The following is a 12,020-nucleotide window of genomic DNA, read 5'->3' as shown; positions in this document are numbered from 1 at the left end:
GTCATCCCTATCATTTATACATAGAAATATTTATTTATAACAACCGTTCTCAAGTGCCTGTGTGCTCCTTCTGGTTATCCCTCCATCCATTTTTCTGATATTATCCTAAGGAGTCAGAAATGTGACTCTCTGCGTCCTTCATATGTTGTTTCCCTTGTGTACTGATCAGTTGCATCTTGTCTCCCTTCTCCACAGGTAATACACAAACATTTGCTAATATGCAGAATAAATTGGAGAAGTGAAGACCTCATCCTCGGAGGCCTGACAAGGAGCTCTATGTGCCGAAAGCTAGATGGAGAAATGCAACACAAGAGACAGAACTGGAATATGCCCTTGAAAATGCCACTGAGCAAAGCTTGCGATGCACAGGATCAGCCAAAGACTGAGAAAAGAATTTCCTGCAAGAAATCTACAGGCCACTATGCAGGAGGAGAAGGCAAAGTGGCCTCTGGATGAAGGGTCTCTGTGTCACAAGCCTAGGAAGAGAAACATTTAAGGACCCCTATAGCAAACATAGTGGACACAGTGATTGAAATAAAAGGAATCAGTAGGCACAAGCAACAGAAGCTGAAGCCGCTGCTTTGTTATGTGAAGCAGTTAACACGATAGGAATTAATGAGGTAAAGGAGGCAGTGTTACAGGGCTTGGATAACAGCCTTGTGGCTGCATCTCCAGTTGATTCTGTTGCATCTAGTCAGAAGTCTGCTCTGTCAAAGCAAAATAACCAGGTTGTGGCCCAGGGCAATTCTGACTGTCACAGACTTCCAGAACAGCTTGAAAATACAAAACCAAGCTTAGCAGAGAGTGAAGGGTAATAAAATAGCTCCAGAAGGGACGATCACATCAAGGAGTGGTCAGTCTAGCAAGTTAGAAGTGTGTGCTGCAGCCAAGACAGAGTTAAAGGAGAATTTGACCCCGAGCTTAAGCAGGTTATTGCACAGTGAGAAGCAGGTAATAAAAATAGGATCGGTGTCAGCAGCTGAAATGTCAGGCATGGTGGCCAGTGCCCCATCCAGCAGCTTTGATCATGTAACACAGAATCCAGGCAACACCACTGACTGCTTGGGGGATGGATCCCATTATGATTTATATAGAGCGGAAGTCATCTCTGTCGCTGATATTAATATGTGTACAGAGAAAGCCGAGCAGCTTGCACTTTGTTCAGACAAGGCAACAATAAATGGTTCTGGGGCATTATGTCAAAAACAAGAAAATAATATTATAGAGAAATTGGATTTGATACCAAGTGTTGTAGAGAATGAATGGAAGGATGTGGGCATTGTATCTGTTAACAATTCCAGTAGCATTGACACATGTGAAAATATCACAGATTTGAAAGGGTGTAAAAGCAGCAGGTATAAAATGGATGGCATTACTTTCTCCCAATTTGCCTTAGTCTTTAATCCAATCCAGAGCCATGCAAATCTGCACCTATGGGTGGGGTTTAGGGAAGTTGCAGTCATTTAAATAGTACAGATATGGAATAAGTGAGCCTTAGTAATAAAGCAGCCAGTGAAAATACAGGAGCAAGGAGTTCAGACAGACCATGGACTAACTGAGGGCTAGCATTCGCTTGCTCAGCTGCAGCCTGCACAGTACAGTATATTGGCTGGGAACAGGAACATCATTTAGCAGCACTAACAAGCTTCATAAAAAGGACACCGAGGGAAGCAATAATGTGACCTCTTTAGGGGCATCATTAGAAAATCAAGATCTTGCAATGTGTACTGGGAGTGATGATGTTGATTAGAGCTGGGATACTCTTTTAATGATGATGGGGACTGTCACAACCCTGGATGAGGTAAAGATGTGTTGGAATTTGACCCAGATTTGAAAATATGTCTTTATATGTAGATTTTATATAGATGTTTTATATTTCATAGGCCTCCCTCCCCAACTGCACCAACCTCCCCAGAACAACCCTATCCCCCCTCCCCCATAGCTCACTGAAAGGCAATTGTGTTGTAGCCAGTCCTTTGGCTAACCAACAGCTCATATAGACCAGAGGTAGATCAGCTTCCAGTGTTGTCATTGCTACTGTGACCAGCAAAAGGTATTCAGGGAATGACTCGTCCATGCCCAGACATCACAACCACCAAACCCCCTAAATGGCTTTGGCCTAAGGTGGTCAGGTATGGGGAAGCAGGCCCAGTTGTTAAACTGAGAAAATTCGGCCCAGTGTAGGAGCCTTATGTTTACAGTATAAGTTTGCATCTCCTTCACAAATGTGACATTTTATCTCATATCACTTGATATTAAGTTACCAGGGGTTGCTGTTTTTTTGGCACGTGTGACTGCTCCTGGCCAGAGATACAGATGTATGTTTTCAAGAGTTTGTGAAAAAATTCAGTCGTTCCCAGTGCATATAGACAGAAGGAGCAGACTTTGTTGTCGCATTTGGTGAGCACCCAGTTAATTTCAGTGGGAATAAGGATGTGGCTATGTGTGCCAAATGCTATAGTTTGGAATCATCTGTGTAGATCTGTCTCACTTCTATAAATAATTTATTGCATTTCTTGTGTGTTTTTCTGAAGAAAACCCCAAAATATCACATGCACGATAATTAAGTTAAATGCATGTGTTATATAAGGAGAGATGCATCACCTGGTTGACTTAGCAGCAGTTTGGTTACGATTGGGTGCGAGTTGAGTTTTTGTCTACCCATGCATTTCTATTGTACATATACAAACTTTAAAGAGGAAAGACAACCGATAACAAAAATACAATTATATTTAGCATAACATTTTTGATGCAGTATCTATCTTTACCTTTTAATGCTCTGAACTGCTGGTTCTGACTTTTGAAACAGTGTAGCAAAAGCCAGTTTTCCTCTAACCAAAACCCCCAATTCCTTAAATGGCTAGCATGCATTTTCACAGGTCTGGCAGTCACAGATCATGCAAGGCATTGTGGGAACTGTTGTCATGGCTGAAGAGCATGTGATTCAGTCCATAGGACCACTGACTGGAGGAGCCTAATGCATGGGACATGACTGAGAAATGCAGCCCATCTTGTTTATGTCTCCCAGAGGTCCATGTTGATCATAAGATACATATTATATGTATATTATTTGTCTGTTTTCTTTTTCTTTGTAGCTGACAAATAATTGGGATGAAAAGGTTCTTCAAGAGTCGAGATTTAACTATAATGACTAAGAATCTAATGAAACTGAATTAGAACTGGCACACGTGATTGAGATTTATGTTTTTCCGTCTAAATTTAAGACTGAGGATTTAATTTGTGCATTTGCCAGCTACCAGTGAGTAGTGTGTTGTGTTAATGCACCATAGGGGCTCTGTAATAAAACTAATTCCTTTGCACAAACGGCTATTGATTCCTTTTTTAATTTAGCTGCTTGCAATGGTCTGGTACCTAGTCGGGTGGCAGAGAAGCATGGGATGATGCAAATTAGTATGGAGAAGGAATGCAATTGTTTTGCCTGGAGTAGTCCCACAGCCAAAATAATCTACGTTGCTGTTAATATAAGCTTTCCTCTCGGTTCTTCAAGCCATGACAGATGCACTTATGCAGGTTCACAGTTAGTTTGGAAGGTGGCAAATTATTTCCAGCTGAATTTTCAGTTTTTTCAGAGTAATATTTTAAAATGTTAGAGCAGGAAATGTAATGATTGTTTAAGCCAATCAATAACCCTCCATATGATCAGTCTATAGCTTAAAGTGGACCCGTCACCGAAAATAATTATTCAAAATCCTATTTTATCACATTAGTCAAGCAAAATGAACTTTAATTACACTATATAAATTATTTGAATCTTGTTTCCATCAGTCTGGGAAGTCATAATTATAACAAGCAGGCAGGAGCCATTTTGGGGACACTATTATTAAGACAAGCCTTGTATCATCTCAGAATCTTGTTTGTGCACCAGAACTGGGGACCTGATGTCCATCCCCATGCCCTGGCTACACAATTAAACGGTGAAGAGAACGGGGGAATGTGGGGAGAGCAGTGACATGTAGGAAGTGCTGAATGGAAAGTGAAAGTAATTGTCTGCCCCGCCTCTATGCCTAGGCATAGAGGCGGGGCAGACAATATTTGATTGACAGCTGAGATTTTTAAATGAGTTTACAACAGCTATGAATGCTTTAATAAAAAATAGAAATTGGATTTCATGTTTAATTTGAAAAGGACTTTCATTATACAGATTTTGATGTCTGGGTGACGGGTCCACTTTAAATTTACAGATTTACAGCTCCACTGCTGGGTTTGACCCTTGTCACAAGCTACAAGGACCTCTAAAGCCAAAACAAGGGCATGCTCTGGTACATAGAAAATATAGCTGTGCACTGGGAATTATATGTTTTTGCTTATCCAGAGATGCAAAGGGGAGAAATCAACACGCAAGGGCAGTTCGCCGTTACAAAACTCAATGTTTTCAAAAAGTACACTGAGAATAATGTTTTTTTTCACTTGATTTCAATTGATTTAAATGTTTTAAAATTAATTTTGTTTAACCCTCTTAGAAGCAGCTCTGCTATCCTAGCTGTAAACTCTCTAAAGTGCTACAGTTATAGCTGCTGACCTCCAATATTAACAGAGACTATTTTTAATTGCTTCTCAATTTGAGTGAATAAGTATCAGTGGATGCCAAGGACACTACTACTTATTGTACATTTGATGATGCTATATATTCATTTTTAAGATGCTATAGACAATATGAATTATTATTGGGCACTGTGATATGTAAAGAATTTCTTTTTTTTTAGTTTTCCAAAGTTGGAAACAGCTGCTGGCAAAGGTTTAAGTCTGGGAACAAACATCCTCTTATTTAGAAATAACATTTTCCTTAAACTGCTTCAATTTTGTAGCTTGCCGTTCTTTTCTTTCCTCATGTTCACTTAGTCCTCGAGCTGGCATGGTATTAAAAATCTCATCAATGGTAACAGGTATGAAGGATAAAGAACAAAGAGGCAGCCCTTCATAAACACTTGGGAATATAAACTCTTTAATTAGGGATGCACCGAATCCAGGATTCGGCCCTTTTCAGCAGGATTCCGATTCGGCCGAATCCTTCTGCCCAGCTGAACCGAATCCGAACCCTAATTTACATATGCAAATTAGGGGCGGGGAGGGAAATCGCGTGACTTTTTGTCACAAAACAAGGAAGTAAAAAATGTTTTCCCCTTCCCACCCCTTATTTATATATGCAAATTAGGGTTCGGGTTCGGTTCGGTATTCGTCCGACTCCTTCGCCAAGGATTCTGGGGGTTCGGCCGAATCCAAAATAGTGGATTCGGTGCATCCCTATCTGTAATAAATGGAGACAAAAGGGAAACACTTAACTGAAATGTTCTGGCCAACACAGTAGGAAAAGAAACACTTTTTCTAGGATAGACTGGATAGGCTGATGTCATATAATCATGAGTTAGGTAATAGAACCAGAGTAAAGGTGGCCATAGACATGAAGATTACCTGCAATATCGGACTAACAATCGGTCGGTCGTTGCCCATTCAGATAAAATAGTGCAGCAAAGAGAACAAACCAGCCGATGTCCTGCCTGTCACAGCAATCATGCGAAAGTATGGCCGAAATTCTACTGGGAAGCTCATAGCTATATCGTCAGATCGGCAATACATGCAGAGATATTATCGTCAGCCAAGAGAAATTTTTTAACCTGGCCGATCGTTCAGACGACCGATCTCCATGGGAAGAAAAATGACGGGACTCTCCACACACGGTCCGAAAATCATACGAATTGAGGATTTGTATGATCAGATCTTTATCATTGTATGAGCACTATTAGCAGATGTTTCCTGATTTAGAAATCAGAGAGCAGGAGTAGTAAAGCAGTTGTGTTGCTAGGGTCTCTCTGATATTTCTGAATTTGATTTCTGTAATTGTGGATTTATAGCAGTATAGTGACTCAGTTGTTAGTACTGCCACCTTGCTGTCTGAGTTTATCCAAGGTATTTGGGTTTATTCCCACAATCCAAAAAAAAAAAGAAAAAATCACAGGCAGGTAAATTGTCAATAATGTGTGTGAATGTGAAAGAAACCTCATATTGTACAGTAGGGACTGGAATTAAAAAAAATATTGGAACTCTAACTATATTAAGGATAATTCAACATTATGATGGCATAACCGTGCAACTGCGTATAAATGAACACATTTTACAAAACAATCAGTATTTGTATGTTCAGCTTTAAACAGTCCCTCTCAAAGGGCTTTCTATCCTTATTGGGGTGGTTATTATACCTGTAGTTCACTAGCAACCATGTTTGTGTTGAATGGATTGCATTTAGGAATCTCTGTTAAACATATTTATAACTTCATTAATATAAAAAAAAATGCACCATAGAATTATTAAGCTTTTAAAAACTGCCAACCAATCAAGAGGTACATTTATAAAAGGAAAAAAAAACTAGAAGCTAGCTGAGTGTACTGGGTACTATCTAAGAAATTCGATTTCCCAGGAGCTACTATTGGGTTTTATGCTGTTGCAGTTCCAGGTATCATTATGTGCATTCCTTTTAATATGTGCCTTAGAGTTTCTGCAGCCTGCTAAAGAGCATCCAGAAATGTCTGCGGTTTTGCAAGGAGACTTGTGATTAGTGCCCTGGGAGTGCGCAGCACTAAGACCAAAGCTAAACTGGAGGCAAAACGTAAAAAGCTAAAAGAAGCCAAAGGTAAGAGGAAGAAATTAAAAAACACAAAGTTTTCTGTTTTAGAGGAAAGGGTGTTAACTCTTGCTTGACTTAATGCACAGGGGAATCATCTTTCCACACGAGAAATTAGTTGGCACCCTTGTTTCTAGGTTTATTACCATCTAGAGGCCCCAACTTGTTCAACTTGTATCCTCATCTTACTGTCTTCAAGCAAAAAAATGTGACCGGCTAGCTGAGCATGCTGGGTGTCTGTCTATAAAGCTGTATTGCTGGGTTAAATGTTCTGGGTTAACAATACTGTATATTGCTGCTTGTTGTTACAGTCATTAATCATATGGAATTAACATGTAGATTATGCAGACTCACTCTATATATAATCACCTGCACTGTATGTCGGCACTCCAACTTGGACAAATTAAGTGCAGGATCAAAAAATAAATGTGTGTTGATAGAAGGATTGTTCACCTTTGACATAACTTTAAGTATGATGTAGAGAGTGATATTCTGAGACAATTTGCAACTGGTTTTAATTTTTTATCATTAAGGTTTTTGAGTTATTTAGCTTTTTATTAAGGAGCTCTTCAATTTGCATTTTAAGCAATCTGGTGACTAGGGTCCAATGCAACCCTGCATTGATCTGAATTAGAGACTGGAGTATGAATAGGAGAGGACCTGAATAGAAGGATCAGTAATAAAAAGCAACAATAACAATACATTTGTAGCCTTACAGAGCATTTGTTTTTTAGGAAGGAAGTCAGCGACGCCCATTCGAAAGCTGCAAAGAGTCAGAAGAAAAAGGCAAATAACTATAAAACTATAAAAAATAAATAATGAAAACCAATTGAAAAGTTGCTTAGAATTGGCTGATCTACAACATAATAGAAATTACTACTTTCTGCTTTGCAGCTCTCTTGGTTTCCACTGATTGGTTACCAGGCAGTAACCAATCAGAGACTTGAGGGGGGGCACATGGGTCATAACTGTTTGCTTTTGAATCTGAGCTGAATGCTGAGGATCAATTGCAAACTCACTGAACAGTTATGTCCCTGGTGGCTCCCATCAAGTCGCTGACTAACTCAGAGTTAGAGAGCTGAAAAGCAGGAAGTTGTGTTCTGTTCTGTTAGACATCTATTCACTCCAGCCTTTATACATTACATTTTTGGTTAACTAACTACATTAGAAACCTTTTTTATTTTGCACAGCCTGTCTATTTACCCAGTTTTTACACAGAACTGTAGAAGTGCTTACTCGTGGGAACATCTGTTGCTGCTACACTCCTAATCTGACATCAACCTGTTGATAATCAAGCTATGAACCAAATTGTATTCACTTATTTTGTGTCTGCAGAGACGTTAAAGCCAAGGGATTAAAAAACAAAGCCTTAGAACAGAAGTAGAAACAGCAATGATATTGATTGCCACCCCTCAGGTTGTAGTTTATGAGAAATATTTAAAGGGATTGTTCACCTTTAAATTAACGTTCAGTATAATGTGTACATTCATATTGTAAGATCATTTTCAATTGGTTTTTCAATTTATATTTTTTATGGTTTTCTAGTTAGGTATTTAGCTATTTGTTCAGCAGTTCTTCGGTTTTGTATTTCAACAGCTATCTGGTTGCCACGGTCTTATTCATCCAAACAACCAGGCAGTGGTTTGAACGAGAGACAGAAATATGAATAGGAGATGGACTGCATACTAGTGATGGGCGAATTTGGCCCGTTCCGCTTCCCCGAAAAATTTGAGAATTTCCAGCGAAATTTGCAAAACAGCGAAAAATTTTCGGAAATCATGGAAATTCGCCGCGAATTTGCGCCTGCTGAATAAATTCGCCCATCACTACTGCATACAAACATAAGTAATAACAAGTAACAATAGCAATACAACTGTAGCCTCATTGAGCAATAGTTTGAGGCTGCAGGGGTCAGTGACCTCCATTTGAAAGCTGGAAGGAGGCAGGAAAGGAAGGCAAATAATTCAAAAACTATAAAAAAAATAAATTATAAAATTATAAATGATAAAAGCGAAATGGCGCCGGTGTCTCATTTTTGAAGCCAGCATCCGTTTTTGATGCCGGTGTCTGTTTTTTGGACGGCGGCGCAAATTCACTGGCGAAAATAAATTCACCCATCACTAGTAGTTACTACATGATTAGAATGTTGCACCTGAAACTCCTTTTAATTTACAGATATGGGACCTGTTATCTGGAAACCCGTTATCCAGAAAGCTCCAAATTATGGAAAGTCCGCCTCCATAGACTCCATTTTATCCAAATAATCCAAATTTTGAAAAACAATTTCCTTTTTCTCTGTAATTATAAAACCGTACCTTGTACTTGATCCCAACTAAGATATAATTAATCCTTATAGGAAGCAAAACCAACCTATTGGGTTTATTTAATGTTTACATTTTTTTCTAGTAGACTTCAGGCCAAATTACAGAAAGATCCGTTATCCGGAAAACCCCAGGTCCCGAGCATTCTGGACAATAGGTCCCATACCTGTATTTCATTATCCTAATTAAATATTCCACAAATTGCCAGCAGATGGAGCTCACAGAACTGCAAATGCTGATTGATATAGATTAAATGAAGGTTTTGCAGCAGTTAAGTATCAGGATTTTCTTCTCCAAATGATTGTTATTCTGTATATATTGGAGTTGCATGAGCATTTTATATATGTTATACTCAGTGTGGCTGAATTCATCAATGTTATTACTTTTTCACATCCTGATGTATACAAAGGACTGTAAAAAGCGTGAGTTGTGGGGATCTTGATGAGCAAACTGTATGGGAAATGAGCATTTTCTGATATTATCTGTCTCAGATGAATAAGCAGAAATGTGTAGCTGTACAATTGTGCCACATACAATTTGATAAAAGCCCGTCTATGACACTGACACTCAGGGGGCCACGTCTGTACATTCTGTACATTATTTGCTCTGCTAGATACTTCTAGAAGCCCAGGTTAATAGTAAGATTTATGGATTGTGATTGAGGAGTAGTGTTTTCATCTGGCTATAATCTTGGTATGAGCTAAGGGAGGCAGTTTGATTTTTTAAACATCCAAAACCCTATTTTCCAAATCAGTGGTAAGATGAATAGATTTGGTGGGCTTTTTTAACCCTGATAACTTTAGCTACACATCTGCCAACTGCAGCACAAACCAGTAATTAAGCAATTAAAACAGTTTGGTTCAAGCTATAAGTTACATAGCAGCAAACATTTATGGAATGCGACTGTGTATCTGCTGGTCTAAAATGTCTGTTCACTTGCAGGCTGCCAATGGTCAAGGGAGAAAGGAAACATTTTCTGCTGATAAATATCCTTCTTATCTACCATTTAATTGGTGTTTTCAATATCTGTTAAGGTTGGGTTCACTGCTGCTACAGCTGCATCTGAGACGAGAATACAATCCTTCAAAGCTTTTTCTTTTCTTTTCCAGAGAGAAGGCATTTAGAAGCTAAGCAGCGTGAGGATACCTGGGAAGGCAGGTGATGACACCGATGTTTGAACACAGCGAGGAGAATGACATGTATCTATAACAGAAAACCTGTGAAGAAGGATACAAGATATTGGAACACATGACCTATTCATAGAGCCTTTGTTTGGCAGAGAAAGAATAAAGAGTCTTGCACAGTAGAAATAGTAGGAAGAAGTGTGTGAAATTTGCAGTGGTGGGTGTCCTATGAGTGATCTGTTTAACTACGTTTGCTGCTAAGTTTGCCATTCTCCATAGGCCCAAGTGACAGACTTGCCTCACCAATATCTGGTTGAATAGAAACAGATATCTGTTGTCATGCGCAAATACACAATCGGGCTGCAAATGCAGCTCACTGCTGATGGGTGAGGGTCTTTGTATGCACTTATTGTGATCTGATCATGGCCCAGTGCCAAAAATCCACCACCTGGTGTATGGACAAGTCAATTTCTCTCTCCAATAAGAAGGACTTTCTCTCACCAAAGACTGGACATTTTAGCAGTGTGCAGTGGCGTGTGCAGGGGCATGTTGTTACGGCACAATTCTCACCCCCCAGGGAAATCCATGGATTGGAAAATGAGTAACCCCCGCAAAAAATAGTGATGTGCCAGAGTTTGTCATTTGCAAAGCATTTGTGAAAGAAAGAAAGAAAGAAAGAAAGAAAGAACTTGTCTAACTTAAGAAGTAATCTTTTAACGTTCATTTTAGCTAAATTGTGTGTGTTATTTTATAGCATGCGTTATTTTAGGGCATTTGATATAGTCACACGTTATTAGTGCAATCTATAGCACCTAAGACATTAGGGATACCACTGGTAGAGTAGAAGTCTCTTTTTACAGTATTCTAGTCATTCCTTTCCCTGGGAAACTTAATTGAATTCCATAACACAGAACACGTTCTGGACCTGCCCAATTTATCATGAAAATGTGTTAGTGGCTGTAGGTAAGTCTCCAGTTCCTCATAAAGGTCTTTAATTGCTGCCCTACAGCTCCTCACTACATCTTCCTCTATTAATCCATCTGATATTGTTTAGTAACACCTACTCCTGGGAGGTATTACATTTCACAGTAATTATTGCACTATTTTATGCTTTTATCGCTTACAAGATGTTAGTGAATAATGCGTTTGAATTAATTCTATTCTATAAGTATCAAAATGCGATTTTAATACCGCTGTGCAGAAATGTAGAATTAACGCTTGCGATATGTCTATTAGTGCAGGCGAAAATACTTTGATGAATCGTTCCTTAAATAACGCGTCTTAAATAACGCACAAAACAGTGTGTTAAGGAATAACGACCTTTAGTGAATCGGGCCCCATTATGTGGAAACCCGTTATCCAGAAAGCTCTGAATTATGGAAAGGCCATCTCCCATAGACTCCATTTTATCCAAAATAATCCACATTTTTTTAAATGATTTCCTTTTTCTCTATAATAATAAAACAATACCTTGTACTTGATCCCAACTAAGATATAATTAATCCTTATTGGAACACAACCAGCCTATTGTGTTTATTTAATGTTTACATTATTTTCTAGTAGACTTAAGGTATGAAGATCCAAATTAGGGAAAGATCCATTATCCGGAACATTCTGGATACCAGATCCCATACCTGTATATATTTTTGGTTAAAAATAATTTCACATTTTTAAGGTGGAAACTAGATCTAAAGCAATTTACATTTTTTAAAAGATTGCACCTATGCATACAGATAAAAGTTGGACGAGAGATATGAAGAAGGGTAAATCAATGGTGGGTGCCAGATGTTACAAGTGGGATTAACCCTGCATGTCTGTTCAGTGCAAGTGAATGTTAGGCACCCCCCAGAGATACTAAAAACAATTACCTGATATACTAGGCTAGTATACTAGGCAAACTGCTGGTTTGAATGAGGCGTCAAAGAGGCAATTCATGTC

At 38.8% G+C, this 12,020-nt stretch overlaps 1 pseudogene; it reads left to right on the top strand.

Moving 5' to 3' along the window:
- Nucleotides 1-218: 218 nt before the first annotated feature.
- LOC108697206 lies at nt 219-10,894 on the top strand (annotated as a pseudogene).
- Nucleotides 10,895-12,020: the final 1,126 nt, after the last annotated feature.

Source organism: Xenopus laevis, chromosome 7S (assembly GCF_017654675.1).
Source record: "Xenopus laevis strain J_2021 chromosome 7S, Xenopus_laevis_v10.1, whole genome shotgun sequence".
Lineage (NCBI taxonomy): Eukaryota > Metazoa > Chordata > Amphibia > Anura > Pipidae > Xenopus > Xenopus laevis.
This window is presented reverse-complemented; position numbering and strand designations above follow the sequence as displayed.